Source organism: Ovis canadensis, chromosome 6 (genome assembly GCF_042477335.2).
Source record: "Ovis canadensis isolate MfBH-ARS-UI-01 breed Bighorn chromosome 6, ARS-UI_OviCan_v2, whole genome shotgun sequence".
NCBI classification, from domain to species: domain Eukaryota; kingdom Metazoa; phylum Chordata; class Mammalia; order Artiodactyla; family Bovidae; genus Ovis; species Ovis canadensis.
In genome coordinates this window covers 5,443,042-5,470,338 of record NC_091250.1, presented here as the reverse complement: position 1 = coordinate 5,470,338, position 27,297 = coordinate 5,443,042, and positions in this window count along the sequence as shown.

Below are 27,297 nucleotides of genomic sequence, written 5' to 3'. Positions count from 1 at the left end.
TTCGAGACGAGAACTGACTCCCCTGGGGAGACTCCAGAAGTACCCCAAGATCCATGTCAGCACTGGAGAGGAATCCTCAGGTTCCGGCCCCGACTCCACACAAGGTCTTAGGCCCCGGCATCGACGGGAGAGGAATCCCGACAGGCCCCCGAGGAACTCGCATGGGGACTGGCCTTTCCTGAGGCCACCAGAGCGGGTCCCTGAGGTCCCCATCGTAAGTCGAGAGCACCTGCCGCAACTCGAGAAAATCCAGGAGGTTTTGCCCTCCAGGCGAGATGAGGCCCATTTCCGCTGAGGCTTCTCGAGGCTAATCACATCTAACCACTGGAACTTCCAAAGGGTCCTTCACACCCTTGCTGCAACTCAAGTAGTTCCCCGACATACCCGTCACCACTCGAGAGGAAGCACGAGGGTCCCGCACACATCCAGGGGAGCCCCGTTTCCGCCTCCTAGCTCGAGATGAGGGATCCTTTCCCTGTTTCGTAGCGAAAGAATTCCCGGCGTTCCCGTCGCATCTCAAGAGGAGGCGCTCTCCACAGGAAAGGCGAGAGGAACTCCAGGGTCATGCCACCATTCCAAGAGTCCCCCAGATGTGTCAGTCCTTTCCAGAGGAACCTGTTTTCCCTGCACTGCCTTGACGTTCAAGCCGAGGATCGACTCCCACCACGTGTGCACGTGGGACAGCCCTGTGGGAAAGCCTCGTGGGAAAGCCTCCAGGGAAAGACTCGAGGGAAAACCATAGATCCTTTGATCCACGCGGCGGACTGCGTCACACTGCTGCTACCGCTCTGGAGGAAAGCGCAAGTGCATGCCCGCATTCGAGACGAGGACTGACTCCCCTGGGGAGACTCCAGAAGTACCCCAAGATCCATGTCAGCACTGGAGAGGAATCCACAGGTTCTGGCCCCGACTCCACACAAGGTCTTAGGCCCCGGCAACGACGGGAGAGGAATCCCGAGAGACCCCCGAGGAACTCGCATGGGGACTGGCCTTTCCTGAGGCCACCAGAGCGGGTCCCCGAGGTCCCCGTCGTAAGTCGAGAGCACCTGCCGCAACTCGAGACAATCCAGGAGGTTTTGCCCTCCAGGCGAGATGAGGCCCATTTCCGCTGAGGCTTCTCGAGGCTAATCACGTCTAACCACTGGAACTTCCAAAGGGTCCTTCACACCCTTGCTGCAACTCACGAAGTTCCCCGACATACCCGTCTCCACTCGAGAGGAAGCACGAGGGTCCCGCACACATCCAGGGGAGTCCCGTTTCCGCCTCCTAGCTCGAGATGAGGGATCCTTTCCCTGTTTCGTAGGGAAAGAATTCCCGGCGTTCCCGTCGCATCTCAAGAGGAGGCGCTCTCCACAAGAAAGGCGAGAGGAACTCCAGGGTCGTGCCACCATTCCAAGAGTCCCCCAGATGTGTCAGTCCATTCCAGAGGAACCTGTTTTCCCTGCACTGCCTTGACGTTAAAGCCGCGGATCGACTCCCACCACGTGTGCACGTGGGACCGCCCTGTGGGAAAGCCTCGTCAGAAAGCCTCGTGGGAAAGACTCGAGGGAAAATCATAGATCCTTTGATCAACGCGGCGGACTGCGTGACACTGCTGCTACCGCTCTGGAGGAAAGCGCAAGTGCATGCCCGCATTCGAGACGAGCACTGACACCCCTGGGGAGACTCCAGAAGTACCCCAAGATCCATCTCAGCACTGGAGAGGAATCCTCAGGTTCCGGCCCCGACTCCACACAAGGTCAAAGGCCCTGGCATCGACGGGAGAGGAATCCCGAGAGGCCCCCGAGGAACTCGCATGGGGACTGGCCTTTCCTGAGGCCACCAGAGCGTGTTCCCGAGGTCCCCGTCGAAAGTCGAGAGCACCTGCCGCAACTCGAGAAAATCCAGGAGGTTTTGCCCTCCAGGGGAGATGAGGCCCATTTCCGCTGAGGCTTCTCGAGGCTAATCACATCTAACCACTGGAACTTCCAAAGGGTCCTTCACACCCTTGCTGCAACTCAAGAAGTTCCCCGACATACCCGTCTCCACTCGAGAGGAAGCACGTGGGGTCCCGCACACATCCAGGGGAGCCCCGTTTCCGCCTCCTAGCTCGAGATGAGCGATCCTTTCCCTGTTGGGTAGGGAAAGAATTCCCGGCGTTCCCGTCGCATCTCAAGAGGAGGCGTTCTCCACAGGAAAGGCGAGAGGAACTCCAGGGTCGTGCCACCATTCCAAGAGTCCCCCAGATGTGTCAGTCCAATCCAGAGGAACCTGTCTTCAATGCACTGCCTTGGCTTTCAAGCCGAGGATCGACTCCCACCACGTGTGCACGTGGGACAGCCCTGTGGGAAAGCCTCTTGGGAAAGCCTCGAGGGAAAGACTCGATGGAAAACCGTAGATCCTTTGATCCACGCGGCGGACTGCGTGACACTGCTGCTACCACTCTGGAGGAAAGGCCAAGTGCATGCCCGCATTCGAGACGAGGACTGACTCCCCTGGGGAGACTCCAGAAGTACCCCAAGATCCATGTCAGCACTGGAGAGGAATCCTCAGGTTCCGGCCCCGACTCCACACAAGGTCTTAGGCCGCGGCATCGACGGGAGAGGAATCCCGACAGGCCCCCAAGGAACTCGCATGGGGACTGGCCTTTCCTGAGGCCACCAGAGCGGGTCCCTGTGGTCCCCGCCGTAAGTCGAGAGCACCTGCCGCAACTCGAGAAAATCCAGGAGGTTTTGCCCTCCAGGTGAGATGAGGCCCATTTCCGCTGAGGCTTCTCGAGGCTATCACATCTAACCACTGGAACTTCCAAAGGGTCCTTCACACCCTTGCTGCAACTCAATAAGTTCCCCGACATACCCGTCTCCACTCGAGAGGAAGCACGTGGGGTCCCGCACACATCCAGGGGAGCCCCGTTTCCGCCTCCTAGCTCGAGATGAGGGATCCTTTCCCTGTTTCGTAGGGAAAGAATTCCCGGCGTTCCCGTCGCATCTCAAGAGGAGGCGCTCTCCACAGGAAAGGCGAGAGGAACTCCAGGGTCTTGCCACCATTCCAAGAGTCCCCCAGATGTGTCAGTCCAAACCAGAGGAACCTGTTTTCCCTTCACTGCCTTGACGTTCAAGCCGAGGATCGACTACCACCACGTGTGCACGTGGGACAGCCCTCTGGGAAAGCCTCGTGGGAAAGCCTCGAGGGAACGACTCGAGGGAAAACCATAGATCCTTTGATCCACGCGGCGGACTGGGTGACACTGCTGCTACCGCTCTGGAGGAAAGCGCAAGTGCATGCCCGCATTCGAGACGAGCACTGACACCCCTGGGGAGATTCCAGAAGTACCCCAAGATCCATGTCAGCACTGGAGAGGAATCCTCAGGTTCCGGCCCCGACTCCACACAAGGTCAAAGGCCCCGGCATCGACGGGAGAGGAATCCCGAGAGGCCCCCGAGGAACTCGAAAGGGGACTGGCCTTTCCTGAGGCCACCAGAGCGGGTCCCTGAGGTCCCCGTCGTAAGTCTAGAGCACCGGCCTCAACTCTAGAAAATCCAGGAGGTTTTGCCCTCCAGGCGGGATGAGGCCCATTTCCGCTGAGGCTTCTCGAGGCTGATCACATCTAACCACTGGAACTTCCAAAGGGTCCTTCACACCCTTGCTGCAACTCAAGAAGTTCCCCGACATACCCGTCTCCACTCGAGAGGAAGCACGAGGGTCCCGCACACATCCAGGGGAGCCCGGTTTCCGCCTCCTAGCTCGAGATGAGGGATCCTTTCCCTGTTTCGTAGGGAAAGAATTCCCGGCGTTCCCGTCGCATCTCAAGAGGAGGCGCTCTCCACAGGAAAGGCGAGAGGAACTCCAGGGTCGTGCCACCATTTCAAGAGTCCCCCAGATGTGTCAGTCCTTTCCAGAGGAACCTGTTTTCCCTGCACTGCCTTGACGTTCAAGCCGAGGATGGACTCCCACCACGTGTGCACGTGGGGCAGCCCTGTGGGAAAGTATCGTGGGAAAGCCTCGTGGGAAAGACTCGAGGGAAAACCATAGATCCTTTGATCCACGCGGCGGACTGCGTCAAACTGCTGCTACCGCTCTGGAGGAAAGCGCAAGTGCATGCCCGCATTCGAGACGAGGACTGACTCCCCTGGGGAGACTCCAGAAGTACCCCAAGATCCATGTCAGCACTGGAGAGGAATCCACAGGTTCTGGCCCCGACTCCACACAAGGTCTTAGGCCCCGGCATCGACGGGAGAGGAATCCCGAGAGACCCCCGATTAACTCGCATGGGGACTGGCCTTTCCTGAGGCCACCAGAGCGGGTCCGCGAGGTCCCCGTCGTAAGTCTAGAGCACCGGCCTCAACTCGAGAAAATCCAGGAGGTTTTGCCCTCCAGGCGAGATGAGGCCCATTTCCGCTGAGGCTTCTCGAGGCTAATCACATCTAACCACTGGAACTTCCAAAGGGTCCTTCACAGCCTTGCTGCAACTCAAGAACTTCCCCGATATACCCGTCTCCACTCGAGAGGAAGCACGAGGGTCCCGCACATATCCAGGGGAGCCCCGTTTCCGCCTCCTAGGTCTAGATGAGGGATCCTTTCCCTGTTTCTAGGGAAAGAATTCCCGGAGTTCCCGTCGCATCTCAAGAGGAGGCGCTCTCCACAAGAAAGGCGAGAGGAACTCCAGGGTCGTGCCACCATTCCAAGAGTCCCCCAGATGTGTCAGTCCATTCCAGAGGAACCTGTTTTCCCTGCACTGCCTTGACGTTCAAGCCGCGGATCGACTCCCACCACGTGTGCACGTGGGACAGCCCTGTGGGAAAGCCTCGTGGGAAAGCCTCGTGGGAAAGACTCGAGGGAAAACCGTAGATCCTTTGATCCACGCGGTGGACTGCGTGACACTGCTGCTACCGCTCTGGAGGAAAGCGCAAGTGCATGCCCGCATTCGAGACGAGCACTGACACCCCTGGGGAGACTCCAGAAGTACCCCAAGATCCATGTCAGCACTGGAGAGGAATCCTCATGTTCCGGCCCCGACTCCACACAAGGTCAAAGGCCCTGGCATCGACGGGAGAGGAATCCCGAGAGGCCCCCTAGGAAATCGCATGGGGACTGGCCTTTCCTGAGGCCACCAGAGCGGGTCCCCGAGGTCCCCGTCGAAAGTTTAGAGCACCTGCCACAACTCGAGAAAATCCAGGAGGTTTTGCCCTCCAGGGGAGATGAGGCCCATTTCCGCTGAGGCTTCTCGAGGCTAATCACATCTAACCACTGGAACTTCCAAAGGGTCCTTCACACCCTTGCTGCAACTCAAGAAGTTCCCCGACATACCCGTCTCCACTCGAGAGGAAGCACGTGGGGTCCCGTACACATCCAGGGAGCCCCGTTTCCGCCTCCTAGCTCGAGATGAGGGATCCTTTCCCTGTTTCGTAGGGAAAGAATTCCCGGCGTTCCCGTCGCATCTCAAGAGGAGGCGTTCTCCACAGGAAAGACGAGAGGAACTCCAGGGTCGTGCCACCATTCCAAGAGTCCCCCAGATGTGTCAGTCCAATCCAGAGGAACCTGTCTTCAATGCACTGCCTTGGCTTTCAAGCCGAGGATCGACTCCCACCACGTGTGCACGTGGGACAGCCCTGTGGGAAAGCCTCTTGGGAAAGCCTCGTGGGAAAGACTCGAGGGAAAACCGTAGATCCTTTGATCCACGCGGCGGACTGCGTGACACTGCTGCTACCGCTCTGGAGGAAAGCGCAAGTGCATGCCCGCATTCGAGACGAGGACTGACTCCCCTGGGGAGACTCCAGAAGTACCCCAAGATCCATGTCAGCACTGGAGAGGAATCCTCAGGTTCCGGCCCCGACTCCACACAACGTCTTAGGCCCCGGCATCAACGGGAGAGGAATCCCGACAGGCCCCCAAGGAACTCGCATGGGGACTGGCCTTTCCTGAGGCCACCAGAGCGGGTCCCTGAGGTCCCCGCCGTAAGTCAAGAGCACCTGCCGCAACTCGAGAAAATCCAGGAGGTTTTGCCCTACAGGCGAGATGAGGCCCATTTCCGCTGAGGCTTCTCGAAGCTAATCACATCTAACCACTGGAACTTCCAAAGGGTCCTTCACACCCTTGCTGCAACTCAAGAAGTTCCCCGACATACCCGTCTCCACTCGAGAGGAAGCACGTGGGGTCCCGCACACATCCAGGGGAGCCCCGTTTCCGCCTCCTAGCTCGAGATGAGGAATCCTTTCCCTGTTTCATAGGGATAGAATTCCCGGCGTTCCCGTCGCATCTCAAGAGGAGGCGTTCTCCACAGGAAAGGCGAGAGGAACTCCAGGGTCGTGCCACCATTCCAAGAGTCCCCCAGATGTGTCAGTCCAATCCAGAGGAACCTGTTTTCCCTGCACTGCCTTGACGTTCAAGCCGAGGATCGACTCCCAGCAGGTGTGCATGTGCGGCAGCCCTGTGGGAAAGCCTCGTGGGAAAGCCTCGTGGGAAAGACTCGAGGGAAAACCATAGATCCTTTGATCCACGCGGTGGACTGCGTGACACTGCTGCTACCGCTCTGGAGAAAAGCGCAAGTGCATGCCCGCATTCGAGACGAGGACTGACTCCCCTGGGGAGACTCCAGAAGTACCCCAAGATCCATGTCAGCACTGGTTAGGAATCCTCAGGTTCCGGCCCCGACTCCACACAAGGTCTTAGGCCCCGGCATCGACGGGAGAGGAATCCCGAGAGGCCCCCGAGGAACTCGCATGGGGACTGGCCTTTCCTGAGGCCACCAGAGCGGGTCCCTGAGGTCCCGGTCGTAAGTCGAGAGCACCTGCCGCAACTCGAGAAAATCCAGGAGGTTTTGCCCTCCAGGCGAGATGAGGCCCATTTCCGCTGAGGCTTCTCGAGGCTAATCACATCTAACCACTGGAACTTCAAAAGGATCCTTCACACCCTTGCTGCAACTCAAGAAGTTCCCCGATATACCCGTCTCCACTCGAGAGGAAGCACGTGGGGTCCCGCATACATCCAGGGGAGCCCCGTTTCCGCCTCCTAGCTCGAGATGAGGGATCCTTTCCCTGTTTCGTAGGGAAAGAATTCCCGGCGTTCCCGTCGCATCTCAAGAGGAGGCGCTCTCCACAGGAAAGGCGAGAGGAACTCCAGGGTCGTGCCACCATTCCAAGAGTCCCCCAGATGTGTCAGTCCATTCCAGAGGAACCTGTTTTCCCTGCACTGCCTTGACGTTCAAGCCGAGGATCGACTCCCACCACGTGTGCACGTGGGACAGCCCTGTGGGAAAGCCTGTTGGGAAATCCTCGTGGGAAAGACTCGAGGGAAAACCATAGATCCTTTGATCCACGTGGCGGTCTGCGTGACACTGCTGCTACCGCTCTGGAGGAAAATGCAAGTGCATGCCCACGTTCGAGACGAGCACTGACTCCCCTGGGGAGACTCCAGAAGTACCCCAAGATCCATGTCAGCACTGGAGAGGAATCCTCAGTTTCCGGCCCCGACTCCACACAAGGTCTTAGGCCCCGGCATCGACGGGAGAGGAATCCCGAGTGGCCCCCGAGGAACTTGCATGGGGACTGGCCTTTCCTGAGCCCACAAGAGCGGGTCCCTGAGGTCCCCGTCTTAAGTCGTGAGCACCTGCCGCAACTCAAGAAAATCCAGGAGGTTTTGCCCTACAGGCGAGATGAGGCCCATTTCCGCTGAGGCTTCTCGAGGCTAATCACATCTAACCACTGGAACTTCCAAAGGGTCCTTCACACCCTTGCTGCAACTCAAGAAGTTCCCCGACATACCCGTCTCCACATGAGAGGAAGCACGTGGGGTCCCGCACACATCCAGGGGAGCCCCGTTTCCGCCTCCTAGCTCGAGATGAGGGATCCTTTCCCTGTTTCGTAGGGAAAGAATTCCCGTCGTTCCCGTCGCATCTCAAGAGGAGTTGCTCTCCACAGGAAAGGCGAGAGGAACTCCAGGGTCGTGCCACCATTCCAAGAGTCCCCCAGATGTGTCAGTCGAATCCAGAGGAACCTGTTTTCCCTGCACTGCCTTGACGTTCAAGCCGAGGATCGACTCCCAGCAGGTGTGCACGTGCGGCAGCCCTGTGGGAAAGCCTCGTGGGAAAGCCTCGTGGGAAAGACTCGAGGGAAAACCATAGATCCTTTGATCCACGCGGTGGACTGCGTGACACTGCTGCGACCGCTCTGGAGGAAAGCGCAAGTGCATGCCCGCATTCGACACGAGGACTGACTCCCCTGGGGAGACTCCAGAAGTACCCCAAGATCCATGTCACCACTGGAGAGGAATCCTCAGGTTCCGGCCCCGACTCCACACAAGGTCAAAGGCCCTGGCATCGACGGGAGAGGAATCCCGAGAGGCCCCCGAGGAACTCGCATGGGGACTGGCCTTTCCTGAGGCCACCAGAGCGGGTCCCCGAGGTCCCCGTCGAAAGTTTAGAGCACCTGCCACAACTCGAGAAAATCCAGGAGGTTTTGCCCTCCAGGCGAGATGAGGCCCATTTCCGCTGAGGCTTCTCCAGGCCAATCACATCTAACCACTGGAACTTCCAAAGGGTCCTTCACACCCTTGCTGCAACTCAAGAAGTTCCCCGACATACCCGTCTCCACTCGAGAGGAAGCACGTGGGGTCCCGCACACATCCAGGGGAGCCCCGTTTCCGCCTCCTAGCTCGAGATGAGGGATCCTTTCCCTGTTTCGTAGGGAAAGAATTCCCGGCGTTCCCGTCGCATCTCAAGAGGAGGCGTTCTCCACAGGAAAGGCGAGAGGAACTCCAGGGTCGTGCCACCATTCCAAGAGTCCCCCAGATGTGTCAGTCCAATCCAGAGGAATCTGTCTTCAATGCACTGCCTTGGCTTTCAAGCTGAGGATCGACTCCCAACACGTGTGCACGTGGGACAGCCCTGTGGGAAAGCCTCTTGGGAAAGCCTCGTGGGAAAGACTCGAGGGAAAACCGTAGATCCTTTGATCCACGCGGTGGACTGCGTGACACTGCTGCTACCGCTCTGGAGAAAAGCGCAAGTGCATGCCCGCATTCGACACGAGGACTGACTCCCCTGGGGAGACTCCAGAAGTACCCAAAGGTCCATGTCATCACTGGAGAGGAATCCTCAGGTTCTGGCCCCGACTCCACACAAGGTCTTAGCCCCCGGCATTGCCGGGAGAGGAATCCCGAGAGGCCCCCGAGGAACTCGCATGGGGACTGGCCTTTCATGAGGCCACCAGAGCGGGTCCCTGAGGTCCCCATCGTAAGTCGAGAGCACCTGCCGCAACTCGAGAAAATCCAGGAGGTTTTGCCCTCCAGGCGAGATGAGGCCTATTTTCGCTGAGGCTTCTCGAGGCTAATCACATCTAACCACTGGAACTTCCAAAGGGTCCTTCACACCCTTGCTGCAACTCAATAAGTTCCCCGACATACCCGTCTCCACTCGAGAGGAAGCACGTGGGGTCCCACACACATCCAGGGGAGCCCCGTTTCCGCCTCCTAGCTCGAGATGAGGGATCCTTTCCCTGTTTCGTAGGGAAAGAATTCCCGGCGTTCCCGTCGCATCTCAAGAGGAGGCGCTCTCCACAGGAAAGGCAAGAGGAACTCCAGGGTCGTGCCACCATTCCAAGAGTCCCCCAGATGTGTCAGTCCATTCCAGAGGAACCTGTTTTCCCTGCACTGCCTTCACCTTCAAGCCGAGGATCGACTCCCACAACGTGTGCACGTGCGACCGCCCTGTGGGAAAGCCTCGTGGGAAAGCCTCGTGGGAAAGACTCGAGGGAAAACCATAGATCCTTTGATCCACGCGGCAGACAGCGAGACACTGCTGCTACCGCTCTGGAGGAAAGCGCAAGTGCATGCCCGCATTCGAGACGAGCACTGACTCCCCTGGGGAGACTCCAGAAATACCCCAAGATCCATGTCAGCACTGGTTAGGAATCCTCAGGTTCCGGCCCCGACTCCACACAAGGTCTTAGGCCCCGGCATCGACGGGAGAGGAATCCCGACAGGCCCCCGAGGAACTCGCATGGGGACTGGCCTTTCCTGAGGCCACCAGAGCGGGTCCCTGAGGTCCCCGTCGTAAGTCGAGAGCACCTGCCGCAACTCAAGAAAATCCAGGAGGTTTTGCCCTCCAGGCGAGATGAGGCCCATTTCCGCTGAGGCTTCTCGAGGCTAATCAGGTCTAACCACTGGAACTTCCAAAGGGTCCTTCACACCCTTGCTGCAACTCAAGAAGTTCCCCGACATACCCGTCTCCACTTGAGAGGAAGCACGTGGGGTCCCGCACACATCCAGGGGAGCCCCGTTTCCGCCTCCTAGCTCGAGATGAGGGATCCTTTCCCTGTTTCGTAGGGAAAGAATTCCCGTCGTTCCCGTCGCATCTCAAGAGGAGTTGCTCTCCACAGGAAAGGCGAGAGGAACTCCAGGGTCGTGCCACCATTCCAAGAGTCCCCCAGATGTGTCAGTCCAATCCAGAGGAACCTGTTTTCCCTGCACTGCCTTGACGTTCAAGCCGAGGATCGACTCCCAGCAGGTGTGCACGTGCGGCAGCCCTGTGGGAAAGCCTCGTGGGAAAGCCTCGTGGGAAAGACTCGAGGGAAAACCATAGATCCTTTGATCCACGCGGTGGACTGCGTGACACTGCTGCTACTGCTCTGGAGGAAAGCGCAAGTGCATGCCCGCATTCGACACGAGGACTGACTCCCCTGGGGAGACTCCAGAAGTACCCAAAGGTCCATGTCATCACTGGAGAGGAATCCTCAGCTTCTGGCCCCGACTCCACACAAGGTCTTATCCCCTGGCATTGCCGGGAGAGGAATCCCGAGAGGCCCCCGAGGAACTCGCATGGGGACTGGCCTTTCCTGAGGCCACCAGAGCGGGTCCCTGAGGTCCCCATCTTAAGTCGAGAGCACCTGCCGCAACTCAAGAAAATCCAGGAGGTTTTGCCCTCCAGGCGAGATGAGGCCCATTTCCGCTGAGGCTTCTCGAGGCTAATCACATCTAACCACTGGAACTTCCAAACGGTCCTTCACACCCTTGCTGCAACTCAATTAGTTCCTCGACATACCCGTCTCCACTCGAGAGGAAGCACGTGGGGTCCCACACACATCCAGGGGAGCCCCGTTTCCGCCTCCTAGCTCGAGATGAGGGATCCTTTCCCTGTTTCGTAGGGAAAGAATTCCCGGCGTTCCCGTCGCATCTCAAGAGGAGGCGCTCTCCACAGGAAAGGCGAGAGGAACTCCAGGGTCGTGCCACCATTCCAAGAGTCCCCCAGATGTGTCAGTCCATTCCAGAGGAACCTGTTTTCCCTGCACTGCCTTCACGTTCAAGCCGAGGATCGACTCCCACCACGTGTGCACGTGCGACCGCCCTGTGGGAAAGCCTCGTGGGAAAGCCTCGTGGGAAGACTCGAGGGAAAACCATAGATCCTTTGATCCACGCGGCGGACAGCGTGACACTGCTGCTACCGCTCTGGAGGAAAGCGCAAGTGCATGCCCGCATTCGAGACGAGCACTGACTCCCCTGGGGAGACTCCAGAAATACCCCAAGATCCATGTCAGCACTGGTTAGGAATCCTCAGGTTCCGGCCCCGACTCCACACAAGGTCTTAGGCCCCGGCATCGACGGGAGAGGAATCCCGACAGGCCCCCGAGGAACTCGAATGGGGACTGGCCTTTCCTGAGGCCACCAGAGCGGGTCCCTGAGGTGACCGTCGTAAGTCGAGAGCACCTGCCGCAACTCGAGAAAATCCAGGAGGTTTTGCCCTCCAGGCGAGATGAGGCCCATTTCCGCTGAGGCTTCTCGAGGCTAATCACATCTATCCACTGGAACTTCCAAAGGGTCCTTCACACCCTTGCTGCAACTCAAGAAGTTCCCCGATATACCCGTCTCCACTCGAGAGGAAGCACGTGGGGTCCCGCACACATCCAGGGGAGCCCCGTTTCCACCTCCTAGCTCGAGATGAGGGATCCTTTCCCTGTTTCGTAGCGAAAGAATTCCCGGCGTTCCCGTCGCATCTCAAGAGGAGGCGCTCTCCACAGGAAAGGCGAGAGGAACTCCAGGGTCGTGCCACCATTCCAAGAGTCCCCCAGATGTGTCAGTCCATTCCAGAGGAACCTGTTTTCCCTGCACTGCCTTGACGTTCAAGCCGAGATTCGACTCCCACCACGTGTGCACGTGGGACAGCCCTGTGGGAAAGCCTGTTGGGAAATCCTCGTGGGAAAGACTCGAGGGAAAACCATAGATCCTTTGATCCACGCGGCGGACTGCGTGACCCTGCTGCTACCTCTCTGGTGGAAAATGCAAGTGCATGCCCACGTTCGAGACGAGCACTGACTCCCCTGGGGAGACTCCAGAAGTACCCCAAGATCCATCTCAGCACTGGAGAGGAATCCTCAGGTTCCGGCCCCGACTCCACACAAGTCTTAGGCCCTGGCATCGACGGGAGAGGAATCCCGAGAGGCCCCCGAGGAACTTGCATGGGGACTGGCCTTTCCTGAGCCCACAAGAGCGGGTCCCTGAGGTCCCCGTCTTAAGTCGAGAGCACCTGCCGCAACTCGAGAAAATCCAGGAGGTTTTGCCCTCCAGGCGAGATGAGGCCCATTTCCCCTGAGGCTTCTCGAGGCTAATCACATCTAACCACTGGAACCTCCAAAGGGTCCTTCACACCCTTGCTGCAACTCAAGAAGTTCCCCGACATACACGTCTCCACTCGAGAGGAAGCACGAGGGTCCCGCACACATCCAGGGGAGCCCCGTTTCCGCCTCCTAGCTCGAGATGAGGGATCCTTTCCCTGTTTCGTAGGGAAAGAATTCCCGGCGTTCCCGTCGCATCTCAAGAGGAGGCGATCTCCAGAGGAAAGGCGAGAGGAACTCCAGGGTCGAGCCACCATTCCAAGAGTCCCCCAGATGTGTCAGTCCATACCAGAGGATCCTGTTTTCCCTGCACTGCCTTGACGTTCAAGCCGAGGATCGACTCCCACCACGTGTGCACGTGGGACAGCCCTGTGGGAAAGCCTCGTGGGAAAGCCTCGTGGGAAAGACTCGAGGGAAAACCATAGATCCTTTGATCCACGCGGCGGACTGCAAGACACTGCTGCTACCGCTCTGGAGGAAATTGCAAGGGCATGCCCGCATTCGAGACGAGGACTGACTCCCCTGGGGAGACTCCAGAAGTACCCCAAGATCCATGTCAGCACTGGAGAGGAATCCTCAGGTTCCGGCCCCGACTCCAAACAAGGCCTTAGGCCCCGGAATCGACGGGAGAGGAATCCCGAGAGGCCCCCGAGGAACTCGCATGGGGACTGGCCTTTCCTGAGCCCACAAGAGCGGGTCCCTGAGGTCCCCGTCGTAAGTCGAGAGCACCTGCCGCAACTCGAGAAAATCCGGGAGGTTTTGCCCTCCAGGCGAGATGAGGCCCATTTCCGCTGACGCTTCTCGAGGCTAATCACATCTAACCACTGGAACTTCCAAAGGGTCCTTCACACCCTTTCTGCAACTCAAGAAGTTCCCCGACATACCCGTCTCCACTCGAGAGGAAGCACGAGGGTCCCGCACACATAAAGGGAAGCCCCGTTTCCGCCTCCTAGCTCGAGATGAGGGATCCTTTCCCTGTTTCGTAGGGAAAGAATTCCCGGCGTTCCCGTCGCATCTCAAGAGGAGGCGCTCTCCACAGGAAAGGCGAGAGGAACTCCAGGGTCGTGCCACCATTCCAAGAGTCCCCCAGATGTGTCAGTCCATTCCAGAGGAACCTGTTTTCCCTGCACTGCCTTGACGTTCAAGCCGAGGATCGACTCCCACCACGTGTGCACGGGGGACAGCCCTGTGGGAAAGCCTCGTGGGAAAGCCTCCTGGGAAAGACTCGAGGGAAAAACATAGATCCTTGGATCCACGCGGCGGACTGCGTGACACTGCTGCTACCGCTCTGGAGGAAAGGGCAAGTGCATTCCCACATTCGAGACGAGGACTGACTCCCCTGGGGAGACTCCAGAAGTACCCCAAGATCCATATCAGCACTGGAGAGGAATCCTCAGGTTCCGGCCCCGACTCCACACAAGGCCTTAGGCCCCGGCATCGACGGGAGAGGAATCCGGAGAGGCCCCCGAGGAACTCGCATGGGGACTGGCCTTTCCTGAGGCCACCAGAGCGGGTCCCTGAGGTCCCCGTCGTAAGTCGAGAGCACCTGCCGCAACTCGAGAAAATCCAGGAGGTTTTGCCCTCCAGGCGAGATGAGGCCCATTTCCGCTGAGGCTTCTCGAGGCTAATCACATCTAACCACTGGAACTTCCAAAGGGTCCTTCACACCCTTGCTGCAACTCAAGAAGTTCCCCGACATACCCGTCTCCACTCGAGAGGAAGAACGAGGGTCCCGCACACACCCAGGGGAGCCCCGTTTCCGCCTCCTAGATCGAGATGAGGGATCCTTTTCCTGTTTCGTAAGGAAAGAATTCCCAGCGTTCCCGTCGCATCTCAAGAGGAGGCGCTCTCCACAGGAAAGGCGAGAGGAACTCCAGGGTCGTGCCACGATTCCAAGAGTCCCCCAGATGTGTCAGTCCATTCCAGAGGAACCTGTTTTCCCTGCACTGCCATGACGTTGAAGCCGAGGATCGACTCCCACCACGTGTGCACGTGGGACAGCCCTGTAGGAAAGCCTCTTGCGAAAGCCTCGTGGGAAAGACTCGAGGAAAAACCATAGATCTTTTGATCCACGCGGCGGACTGCATGACACTGCTGCTACCGCTCTGGAAGAAAGCACAAGTGCATGCCCGCATTCGAGACGAGGACTGACTCCCCTGGGGAGACTCCAGAAGTACCCCAAGATCCATATCAGCACTGGAGAGGAATCCTCAGGTTCCGGCCCCGACTCCACACAAGGCCTTAGGCCCCGGCATCGACGGAAGAAGAATCCGGAGAGGCCCCCGAGGAACTCGCATGGGGACTGGCCTTTCCTGAGGCCACCAGAGCGGGTCCCTGAGGTCCCCGTCGTAAGTCGAGAGCACCTGCCGCAACTCGAGAAAATCCAGGAGGTTTTGCCCTCCAGGCGAGATGAGGCCCATTTCCGCTGAGGCTTCTCGAGGCTAATCATATCTAACCACTGTAACTTCCAAAGGGTCCTTCACACCCTTGCTGCAACTCAAGAAGTTCCCTGACATACCTGTCTCCACTCGAGAGGAAGCACGAGGGTCCCGCACACATCCAGGGGAGCCCCGTTTCCGCCTCCTAGTTCGAGATGAGGGATCCTTTCCCTGTTTCTTAGGGAAAGAATTGCCGGCGTTCCCGTCGCATCTCAAGAGGAGGCGCTCTCCACAGGAAAGGCGAGAGGAACTCCAGGGTCGTGCCACCATTCCAAGAGCCCCTCAGATGTGTCAGTCCATTCCAGAGGAACCAGTTTTCCCTGCACTGCCTTGACGTTCAAGCCGAGGATCGACTCCCACCACGTGTGCACGTGGGACCGCCCTTTGGGAAAGCCTCGTCGGAAAGCCGCGTGGGAAAGACTCGATTGAAAACCATAGATCCTTTGATCCACGCGGCGGACTGCGTGACACTGCTGCTACCGCTCTGGAGGAAAGCGCAAGTGCATGCCCGCATTCGAGACGAGCACTGACTCCCCTGGGGAGACTCCAGAAGTACCCCAAGATCCATGTCAGCACTGGAGAGGAATCCTCAGGTTCCGTCCCCGACTCCACAAAAGGTCTTAGGCCCCGGCATCGACGGGAGAGGAATCCCGAGAGGCCTGCGAGGAACTCGCATGGGGACTGGCCTTTCCTGAGGCCACCAGAGCGGGTCCCTGTGGTCCCCGTCGTAAGTCGAGAGCACCTGCCGCAACTCGAGAAAATCCAGGAGGTTTTGCCCTCCAGGCGAGATGAGGCCCATTTCCGCTGAGGCTTCTCGAGGCTAATCACATCTAACCACTGGAACTTCCAAAGGGTCCTTCACACCCTTGCTGCAACTCAAGAAGTTCCCCGACATACCCGTCTCCACTCGAGAGGAAGCACGAGGGTCCCGCACACATCAAGGGGAGCCCCGTTTCCGCCTCCTAGCTCGAGATGAGGGATCCTTTCCCTGTTTCGTAAAGAAAGAATTCCCGGCGTTCCCGTCGCATCTCAAGAGGAGGCGCTCTCCACAGGAAAGGCGAGAGGAACTCCAGGGTCGTGCCACCATTCCAAGAGTCCCCCAGATGTGTCAGTCCATTCCAGAGGAACCTGTTTTCCCTGCACTGCCTTGACGTTCAAGCCGAGGATCGACTCCCACCCCGTGTGCACGTGGGACCGCCCTGTGGGAAAGCCTCGTGGGAAAGCCTCGTGGGAAAGACTCGAGGGAAAACCATTGATCCTTTGATCCACGCGGCGGACTGCGTGACACTGCTGCTACCGCTCTGCAGGAAAGCACAAGTGCATGCCCGCATTTGAGACGAGCACTGACTCCCCTGGGGAGACTCCAGAAGTACCCCAAGATCCATGTCAGCACTGGAGAGGAATCCTCAGGTTCAGGCCCCGACTTCACACAAGGTCGTAGGCCCCGGCATCGACGGGAGAGGAATCCCGAGAGGCCCCCGAGGAACTCGTATAGGGACTGGCCTTTCCTGAGGCCACCAGAGCGGGTCCCGGAGGTCCCCGTCTAAGTCGAGAGCACCTGCCGCAACTCGAGAAAATCCAGGAGGTTTTGCCCTCCAGGCGAGATGAGGCCCATTTCCGCTGAGGATTCTCGAGGCTAATCACATCTAACCACGGGAACTTCCAAAGGGTCCTTCACACCCTTGCTGCAACTCAAGAAGTTCCCCGACATACCCGTCTCCACTCGAGAGGAAGCACGAGGGTCCCGCACACAACCAGGTGAGCTCCGTTTCCGCCTCCTAGCTCGAGATGAGGGATCCTTTCCCTGTTTCGTAGGGAAAGAATTGCCGGCGTTCCCGTCGCATCTCAAGAGGAGGCGCTCTCCACAGGAAAGGCGAGAGGAACTCCAGGGTCGTGCCACCATTCCAAGAGTCCCCCAGATGTGTCAGTCCATTCCAGAGGAACCTGTTTTCCCTGAACTGCCTTGACGTTCAAGCCGACGATCGACTCCCACCACGTGTGCACGTGGGACAGCCCTGTGGGAAAGCCTCCTGGGAAAGCCTCGTGGGAAAGACTCGAGGGAAAACCATAGATCCTTTGATACACGCGGCGGACTGCGTGACACTGCTGCTACCGCTCTGGAGGAAAGCGCAAGTGCATGCCCGCATTCGAGACGAGGACTGACTCCCCTGGGGAGACTCCAGAAGTACCCCAAGATCCATGTCAGCACTGCAGAGGAATCCTCAGGTTCCGGCCCTGACTCCACACAAGGTCTTAGGCCCCGGCATCGAAGTGAGAGGAATCCCGAGAGGCCCCCGAGGAACTCGCATGGGGACTGGCCTTTCCTGAGGCCACCAGAGCGGGTCCCTGAGGTCCCCGTCGTAAGTCGAGAGCACCTGCCGCAACTCGAGAAAATCCAGGAGGTTTTGCCCTCCAGGCGAGATGAGGCCCATTTCCGCTGAGGCTTCTCGAGGCTAATCACGTCTAACCACTGGAACTTCCAAAGGATCCTTCACACCCTTGCTGCAACTCAAGAAGTTCCCCGACATACCCGTCTCCACTCGAGAGGAAGCACGTGGGTCCAGCACACATCCAGGGGAGCCCCGTTTCCGCCTCCTAGCTCGAGATGAGGGATCCTTTCCCTGTTTCTTAGGGAAAAAATTCCCGGCGTTCCCGTCGCATCTCAAGAGGAGGCGCTCTCCACAGGAAAGGCGAGAGGAACTCCAGGGTCGTGCCACCATTCCAAGAGTCCCCCAGATGTGTCAGTCCATTCCAGAGGAACCTGTTTTCCCTGCACTGCCTTGACGTTCAAGCCGAGGATCGACTCCCACCACGTGTGCACGTGGGACAGCCCTGTGGGAAAGCCTCGTGGGAAAGCCTCGTGGGAAAGACTCGAGGGAAAACCATAGATCCTTTGATCCACGCGGCGGAATGCGTGACACTGCTGCTACCGCTCTGGAGAAAAGCGCAAGTGCATGCCCGCATTCGAGACGAGGACTGACGCCCCTGGGGAGACTCCAGAAGTACCCCAAGATCCATGTCAGCACTGGAGAGGAATCCTCAGGTTCCGGCCCCGACTCCACGCAAGGTCTTAGGCCCCGGCATCGACGGGAGAGGAATCCCGAGAGGCCCCCGAGGAACTCGCATGGGGACTGGCCTTTCCTGAGGCCACCAGAGCGGGTCCCTGAGGTCCCCGTCGTAAGTCGAGAGCACCTGCCGCAACTCGAGAAAATCCAGGAGGTTTTGCCCTCCAGGCGAGATGAGGCCCATTTCCGCTGAGGCTTCTCGAGGCCAATCACATCTAACCACTGGAACTTCCAAAGGGTCCTTCACACCATTGCTGCAACTCAAGAAGTTCCCCGACATACCCGTCTCCACTCGAGAGGAAGCACGTGGGGTCCCGCACACATCCAGGGGAGCCCCGTTTCCGCCTCCTAGCTCGAGATGAGGGATCCTTTCCCTGTTTCGTAGGGAAAGAATTCCCGGCGTGCCCGTCGCATCTCAAGAGGAGGTGCTCTCCACAGGAAAGTCGAGAGGATCTCCAGGGTCATGCCACCATTCCAAGAGTCCCCCAGATGTGTCAGTCCATTCCAGAGGAACCTGTTTTCCCTGCACTGCCTTGACGTTCAAGCCGAGGATTGACTCCCACCACGTGTGCACGTGGGACAGCCCAGTGGGAAAGCCTCGTGGGAAAGCCTCGTTGGAAAGACTCGAGGGAAAACCATAGATCCTTTGATCTACGCGGCGGACTGCGTGACACTGCTGCTACCGCTCTGGAGGAAAGCGCAAGTGCATGCCCGCATTCGAGACGAGGACTGACTCCCCTGGGGAGACTCCAGAAGTACCCCAAGATCCATGTCAGCACTGGAGAGGAATCCTCAGGTTCCGGCCCCGACTCCACACAAGGTCTTAGGCCCCGGCATCGACCGGAGAGGAATCCCGAGAGGCCCCGGAGGAACTCGCATGGGGACTGGCCTTTCCTGAGGCCACCAGAGCGGGTCCCTGAGGTCCCCGTCGTAAGTCGAGAGCACCTGCCGCAACTCGAGAAAATCAAGGAGGTTTTGCCCTCCAGGCGCGATGAGGCCCATTTCCGCTGAGGCTTCTCGAGGCCAATCACATCTAACCACTGGAACTTCCAAAGAGTCCTTCACACCATTGCTGCAACTCAAGAAGTTCCCCGACATACCCATCTCCACTCGAGAGGAAGCACGTGGGGTCCCGCACACATCCAGGGGAGCCCCGTTTCCGCCTCCTAGCTCGAGATGAGTTATCCTTTCCCTGTTTCGTAGGGAAAGAATTCCCGGCGTTCCCGTCGCATCTCAAGAGGAGGCGTTCTCCACAGGAAATGCGAGAGGAACTCCAGGGTCGTGACACCATTCCAAGAGTCCCCCAGATGTGTCAGTCCATTCCAGAGGAACCTGTTTTCCCTGCACTGCCTTGACGTTCAAGCCGAGGATCGACTCCCACCACGTGTGCACGTGGGAAAGCCCTGTGGGAAAGCCTCGTGGGAAAGCCTCGTGGGAAAGACTCGAGGGAAAACCATAGATCCTTTAATCCACGCGGCGGACTGCGTGAAACTGCTGCTACCGCTCTTGAGGAAAGCGCAATGCATGCCCGCATTCGAGACGAGGACTGACTCCCCTGGGGAGACTCCAGACGTACCCCAAGATCCATGTCAGCACTGGAGAGGAATCCTCAGGTTCCGGCCCCGACTCCACACAAGGTCTTAGGCCCCGGTATCGACGGGAGAGGAATCCCGAGAGGCCCCCGAGGAACTCGCATGGGGACTGGCCTTTCCTGAGGCCAGCAGAGCGGTTCCCTGAGGTCCCCGTCGTAAGTCGAGAGCACCTGCCACAACTCGAGAAAATCCAGGAGGTTTTGCCCTCCAGGCGAGATGCGGCCCATTTCCATTGAGGCTTCTCGAGGCCAATCACATCTAACCACTGGAACTTCCAAAGGGTCCTTCACACCCTTGCTGCAACTCAAGAAGTTCCCCGACATACCCGTCTGCACTCGAGAGGAAGCACGTGGGTTCCCGCACACATCCAGGGGAGCCCCGTTTCCGCCTCCTAGCTCGAGATGAGGGATCCTTTCCCTGTTTCATAGGGAAAGAATTCCCGGCGTTCCATTCGCATCTCAAGAGGAGGCGCTCTCCACAGGAAAGGCGAGAGGAACTCCAGGGTCGTGCCACCATTCCAAGAGTCCCCCAGATGTGTCAGTCCATTCCAAAGGAACCTGTTTTCCCTGCACTGCCTTGATGTTCAAGCCGAGGATCGACTCCGACCACGTGTGCACCTGGGACAGCCCTGTGGGAAAGCCTCGTGGGAAAGCCTCGTGGGAAAGACTCGAGGGAAAGCCATAGATCCTTTGATCCACGCGGCGGACTGCGTGACACTGCTGCTACCGCTCTGGAGGAAAACGCAAGTGCATGCCCGCATTCGAGACGAGGACTGACTCCCCTGGGGAGACTCCAGAAGTACCCCAAGATCCATGTCAGCACTGGAGAGGAATCCTCAGGTTCCGGCCCCGACTCCACACAAGGTCTTAGGCCCCGGCATCGACGGGAGAGGAATCCCGAGAGGCCCCCGAGGAACACGCATGGGGACTGGCCTTTCCTGAGGCCACCAGAGCGGGTCCCTGAGGTCCCCGTCATAAGTCGAGATCACCTGCCGCAACTCGAGAAAATCCAGGAGGTTTTGCCCTCCAGGCGAGATGAGGCCCATTTCCGCTGAGGCTTCTCGAGGCTAATCACGTCTAACCACTGGAACTTCCAAAGGGTCCTTCACACCCTTGCTGCAACTCAAGAAGTTCCCCGACATACCCGTCTCCACTCGAGAGGAAGCACGTGGGGTCCCGCACACATCCAGGGGAGCCCCGTTTCCGCCTCCTAGCTCGAGATGAGTTATCCTTTCCCTGTTTCGTAGGGAAAGAATTCCCGGCGTTCCCGTCGCATCTCAAGAGGAGGCGTTCTCCACAGGAAATGCAAGAGGAACTCGAGGGTCGTGACACAATTCCAAGAGTCCCCCAGATGTGTCAGTCCATTCCAGAGGAACCTGTTTTCCCTGCACTGCCTTGACGTTCAAGCCGAGGATCGACTCCCACCACGTGTGCACGTGGGACAGCCCTGTGGGAAAGCCTCGTGGGAAAGCCTCGTGGGAAAGACTCGAGGGAAATCCATAGATCCTTTGATCCACGCGGCGGACTGCGTGACACTGCTGCTACCGCTCTGGAGGAAAGCGCAATGAATGCCCGCATTCGAGACGAGGACTGACTCCCCTGGGGAGACTCCAGACGTACCCCAAGATCCATGTCAGCACTGGAGAGGAACCCTCAGGTTCCGGCCCCGACTCCACACAAGGTCTTAGGCCCCGGCATCGACGGGAGAGGAATCCCGAGAGGCCCCCGTTGAACTGGCATGGGGACTGGCCTTTCCTGAGGCCACCAGAGCGGGTCCCTGAGGTCCCCGTCGTAAGTCGAGAGCACCTGCCGCAACTCGAGAAAATCCAGGAGGTTTTGCCCTCCAGGCCAGATGAGGCCCATTTCCGCTGAGGCTTCTCGAGGCCAATCACATGTAACCACTGGAACTGCCAAAGGGTCCTTCACACCATTGCTGCAACTCAAGAAGTTCCCCGACATACCCGTCTGCACTCGAGAGGAAGCACGTGGTGTCCCGCACACATCCAGGGGAGGCCCGTTTCCGCCTCCTAGCTCGAGATGAGGGATCCTTTCCCTGTTTCGTAGGGAAAGAATTCCCGGCGTTCCCGTCGCATCTCAAGAGGAGGCGCTCTCCACAGGAAAGGCGAGAGGAACTCCAGGGTCGTGACACCATTCCAAGAGTCCCCCAGATGTGTCAGTCCATTCCAGAGGAACCTTTTTTCCCTGCACTGCCTTGACGTTCAAGCCGAGGATCGACTCCCACCACGTGTGCAAGTGGGACAGCCCTGTGGGAAAGCCTCGTGGGAAAGCCTCGTGGGAAAGACTCGAGGGAAAACCATAGATCCTTTGATCCACGCGGCGGACTGCGTGACACTGCTGCTACCGCTCTGGAGGAAAGCGCAAGTGCATGCCCGCATTCGAGACGAGGACTGACTCCCCTGGGGAGACTCCAGAAATACCCCAAGATCCATGTCAGCACTGGAGCGGATTCCTCAGGTTCCGGCCCCGACTCCACACAAGGTCTTAGGCCCCGGCATCGACGGGAGAGGAATCCCGAGAGGCCCCCGAGGAACTCGCATGGGGACTGGCCTTTCCTGAGGCCACCAGAGCGGTTCCCTGAGGTCCCCGTCGTAAGTCGAGAGCACCTGCCGCAACTCGAGAAAATCCAGGAGGTTTTGCCCTCCAGGCGAGATGAGGCCCATTTCCGCTGAGGCTTCTCGAGGCCAATCACATCTAACCACTGGAACTTCCAAAGGGTCCTTCACACCCTTGCTGCAACTCAAGAAGTTCCCCGACATACCCGTCTGCACTCGAGAGGAAGCACGTGGTGTCCCGCACACATCCAGGGGAGCCCCGTTTCCGCCTCCTAGCTCGAGATGAGGGATCCTTTCCCTGTTTCGTAGGGAAAGAATTCCCGGCGTTCCCGTCGCATCTCAAGAGGAGGCGCTCTCCACAGGAAAGGCGAGAGGAACTCCAGGGTCGTGACACCATTCCAAGAGTCCCCCAGATATGTCAGTCCATTCCAGAGGAACCTTTTTTCCCTGCACTGCCTTGACGTTCAAGCCGAGGATCGACTCCCACCACGTGTGCACGTGGGACAGCCCTGTGGGAAAGCCTCGTGGGAAAGCCTCGTGGGAAAGACTCGAGGGAAAACCATAGATCCTTTGATCCACGCGGCGGACTGCGTGACACTGCTGCTACCGCTTTGGAGGAAAGCGCAAGTGCATGCCCGCATTCGAGACGAGGACTGACTCCCCTGGGGAGACTCCAGAAGTACCCCAAGATCCGTGTCAGCACTGGAGAGGAATCCTCAGGTTCCGGCCCCGACTCCACACAAGGTCTTAGGCCCCGGCATCGACGGGAGAGGAATCCCGAGAGGCCCCCGAGGAACTCGCATGGGGACTGGCCTTTCCTGAGGCCACCAGAGCGGGTCCCTGAGGTCCCCGTCGTAAGTCGAGAGCACCTGCCGCAACTCGAGAAAATCCAGGAGGTTTTGCCCTCCAGGCGAGATGAGGCCCATTTCCGCTGAGGCTTCTCGAGGCCAATCACATCTAACCACTGGAACTTCCAAAGGGTCATTCAAACCCTTGCTGCAACTCAAGAAGTTCCCCGACATACCCGTCTGCACTCGAGAGAAAGCACGTGGTGTCCCGCACACATCCAGGGGAGCCCCGTTTCCGCCTCCTAGCTCGAGATGAGGGATCCTTTCCCTGTTTCGTAGGGAAAGAATTCCCGGCGTTCCCGTCGCATCTCAAGAGGAGGCGCTCTCCACAGGAAAGGCGAGAGGAACTCCAGGGTAATGCCACCATTCCAAGGGTCCCCCAGATGTGTCAGTCCATTCCAGAGGAACCTGTTTTCCCTGCACTGCCTTGACGTTCAAGCCGAGGATCGACTCCCACCACGTGTGCACGTGGGACAGCCCTGTGGGAAAGCCTCGTGGGAAAGCCTCGTGGGAAAGACTCGAGGGAAAACCATAGATCCTTTGATTCACGCGGCGGACTGCGTGACACTGCTGCTACCGCTCTCGAGGAAAGCGCAAGTGCATGCCCGCATTCGAGACGAGGACTGACTCCCCTGGGGAGACTCCAGAAGTACCCCAAGATCCATGTCAGCACTGGAGAGGAATCCTCAGGTTCAGGCCCCGACTCCACACAAGGTCTTAGGCCCCGGCATCGACGGGAGAGGAATCCCGAGACGCCCCCGAGGAACTCGCATGGGGACTGGCCTTTCCTTAGGCCACCAGAGCGGGTCCCTGAGGTCCCCGTCGTAAGTCGTGAGCACCTGCCGCAACTCGAGAAAATCCAGGAGGTTTTGCCCTCCAGGCGAGATGAGGCCCATTTCCGCTGAGGCTTCTCGAGGCCAATCACATCTAACCACTGGAACTTCCAAAGGGTCCTTCACACCATTGCTGCAACTCAAGAAGTTTCCCGACATACCCGTCTCCACTCGAGAGGAAGCACGTGGGTTCCCGCACACATCCAGGGGAGCCCCGTTTCCTCCTCCTAGCTCGAGATGAGGGATCCTTTCCCTGTTTCGTAGGGAAAGAATTCCCGGCGTTCCCGTCGCATATCAAGAGGAGGCGCTCCCCACAGGAAAGGCGAGAGGAACTCCAGGGTCGTGACACCATTCCAAGAGTCCCCCAGATGTGTCAGTCCTTTCCAGAGGAACCTGTTTTCCCTGCACTGCCTTGACGTTCAAGCCGAGGATCGACTCCCACCACGTGTGCAAGTGGGACAGCCCTGTGGGAAAGCCTCGTGGGAAAGCCTCGTGGGAAAGACTCGAGGGAAAACCATAGATCCTTTGATCCACGCGGCGGACTGCGTGACACTGCTGCTACCGCTCTGGAGGAAAGCGCAAGTGCATGCCCGCATTCGAGACGAGGACTGACTCCCCTGGGGAGACTCCAGAAGTACCCCAAGATCCATGTCAGCACTGGAGCGGAATCCTCAGGTTCCGGCCCTGACTCCACACAAGGTCTTAGGCCCCTGCATCGACGGGAGAGGAATGCCGAGAGGCCCCCGAGGAACTCGCATGGGGACTGGCCTTTCCTGAGGCCACCAGAGCGGTTCCCTGAGGTCCCCGTCGTAAGTCGAGAGCACTTGCTGCAACTCGAGAAAATCCAGGAGGTTTTGCCCTCCAGGCGAGATGAGGCCCATTTCCGCTGAGGCTTCTCGAGGCCAATCACATCTAACCACTGGAACTTCCAAAGGGTCCTTCACACCCTTGCTGCAACTCAAGAAGTTCCACGACATACCCGTCTCCAATCGAGAGGAAGCACGTGGGGTCCCGCACACATCCAGGGGAGCCCCGTTTCCGCCTCCTAGCTCGAGATGAGGGATCCTTTCCCTGTTTCGTAGGGAAAGAATTCCCGGCGTTCCCGTCGCATCTCAAGAGGAGGCGCTCTCCACAGTAAAGGCGAGAGGAACTCCAGGGTCGTGACACCATTCCTAGAGTCCCCCAGATGTGTCAGTCCATTCCAGAGGAACCTGTTTTCCCTGCACTGCCTTGACGTTCAAGCCGAGGATCGACTCCCACCACGTGTGCACGTGGGACAGCCCTGTGGGAAAGCCTCGTGGGAAAGCCTCGTGGGAAAGACTCGAGGGAAATCCATAGATCCTTTGATCCACGCGGCGGACTGCGTGACACTGCTGCTACCGCTCTGGAGGAAAGCGCAATGAATGCCCGCATTCGAGACGAGGACTGACTCCCCTGGGGAGACTCCAGACGTCCCCCAAGATCCATGTCAGCACTGGAGAGGAATCCTCAGGTTCCGGCCCCGACTCCACACAAGGTCTTAGGCCCCGGCATCGACGGGAGAGGAATCCCGAGAGGCGCCCGAGGAACTCGCATGGGGACTGGCCTTTCCTGAGGCCACCAGAGCGGTTCCCTGAGGTCCCCGTCGTAAGTCGAGAGCACTTGCTGCAACTCGAGAAAATCCAGGAGGTTTTGCCCTCCAGGCGAGATGAGGCCCATTTCCGCTGAGGCTTCTCGAGGCCAATCACATCTAACCACTGGAACTGCCAAAGGGTCCTTCACACCATTGCTGCAACTCAAGAAGTTCCCCGACATACCCGTCTGCACTCGAGAGGAAGCACGTGGTGTCCCGCACACATCGAGGGGAGCCCCGTTTCCGCCTCCTAGCTCGAGATGAGGGATCCTTTCCCTGTTTCGTAGGGAAAGAATTCCCGGCGTTCCCGTCGCATCTCAAGAGGAGGCGCTCTCCACAGGAAAGGCGAGAGGAACTCCAGGGTCGTGCCACCATTCCAACAGTCCCCCAGATGTGTCAGTCCATTCCAGAGGAACCTGTTTTCCCTGCACTGCCTTGACGTTCAAGCCGAGGATCGACTCCCACCACGTGTGCAAGTGGGACAGCCCTGTGGGAAAGCCTCGTGGGAAAGCCTCGTGGGAAAGACTCGAGGGAAAACCATAGATCCTTTGATCCACGCGGCGGACTGCGTGACACTGCTGCTACCGCTCTGGAGGAAAGCGCAAGTGCATGCCCGCATTCGAGACGAGGACTGACTCCCCTGGGGAGACTCCAGAAGTACCCCAAGATCCATGTCAGCACTGGAGCGGAATCCTCAGGTTCCGGCCCTGACTCCACACAAGGTCTTAGGCCCCGGCATCGACGGGAGAGAAATGCCGAGAGGCCCCCGAGGAACTCGCATGGGGACTGGCCTTTCCTGAGGCCACCAGAGCGGTTCCCTGAGGTCCCCGTCGTAAGTCGAGAGCACTTGCTGCAACTCGAGAAAATCCAGGAGGTTTTGCCCTCCAGGCGAGATGAGGCCCATTTCCGCTGAGGCTTCTCGAGGCCAATCACATCTAACCACTGGAACTTCCAAAGGGTCCTTCACACCCTTGCTGCAACTCAAGAAGTTCCACGACATACCCGTCTCCACTCGAGAGGAAGCACGTGGGGTCCCGCACACATCCAGGGGAGCCCCGTTTCCGCCTCCTAGCTCGAGATGAGGGATCCTTTCCCTGTTTCGTAGGGAAAGAATTCCCGGCGTTCCCGTCGCATCTCAAGAGGAGGCGCTCTCCACAGGAAAGGCGAGAGGAACTCCAGGGTCGTGACACCATTCCTAGAGTCCCCCAGATGTGTCAGTCCATTCCAGAGGAACCTGTTTTCCCTGCACTGCCTTGACGTTCAAGCCGAGGATCGACTCCCACAACTTGTGCACGTGGGACAGCCCTGTGGGAAAGCCTCGTGGGAAAGCCTCGTGGGAAAGACTCGCGGGAAATCCATAGATCCTTTGATCCACGCGGCGGACTGCGTGACACTGCTGCTACCGCTCTGGAGGAAAGCGCAATGAATGCCCGCATTCGAGACGAGGACTGACTCCCCTGGGGAGACTCCAGACGTACCCCAAGATCCATGTCAGCACTGGAGAGGAATCCTCAGGTTCCGGCCCCGACTCCACACAAGGTCTTAGGCCCCGGTATCGACGGGAGAGGAATCCCGAGAGGCCCCCGAGGAACTCGCATTGGGACTGGCCTTTCCTGAGGCCAGCAGAGCGGTTCCCTGAGGTCCCCGTCGTAAGTCGAGAGCACCTGCCACAACTCGAGAAAATCCAGGAGGTTTTGCCCTCCAGGCGAGATGAGGCCCATTTCCGCTGAGGCTTCTCGAGGCCAATCACATCTAACCA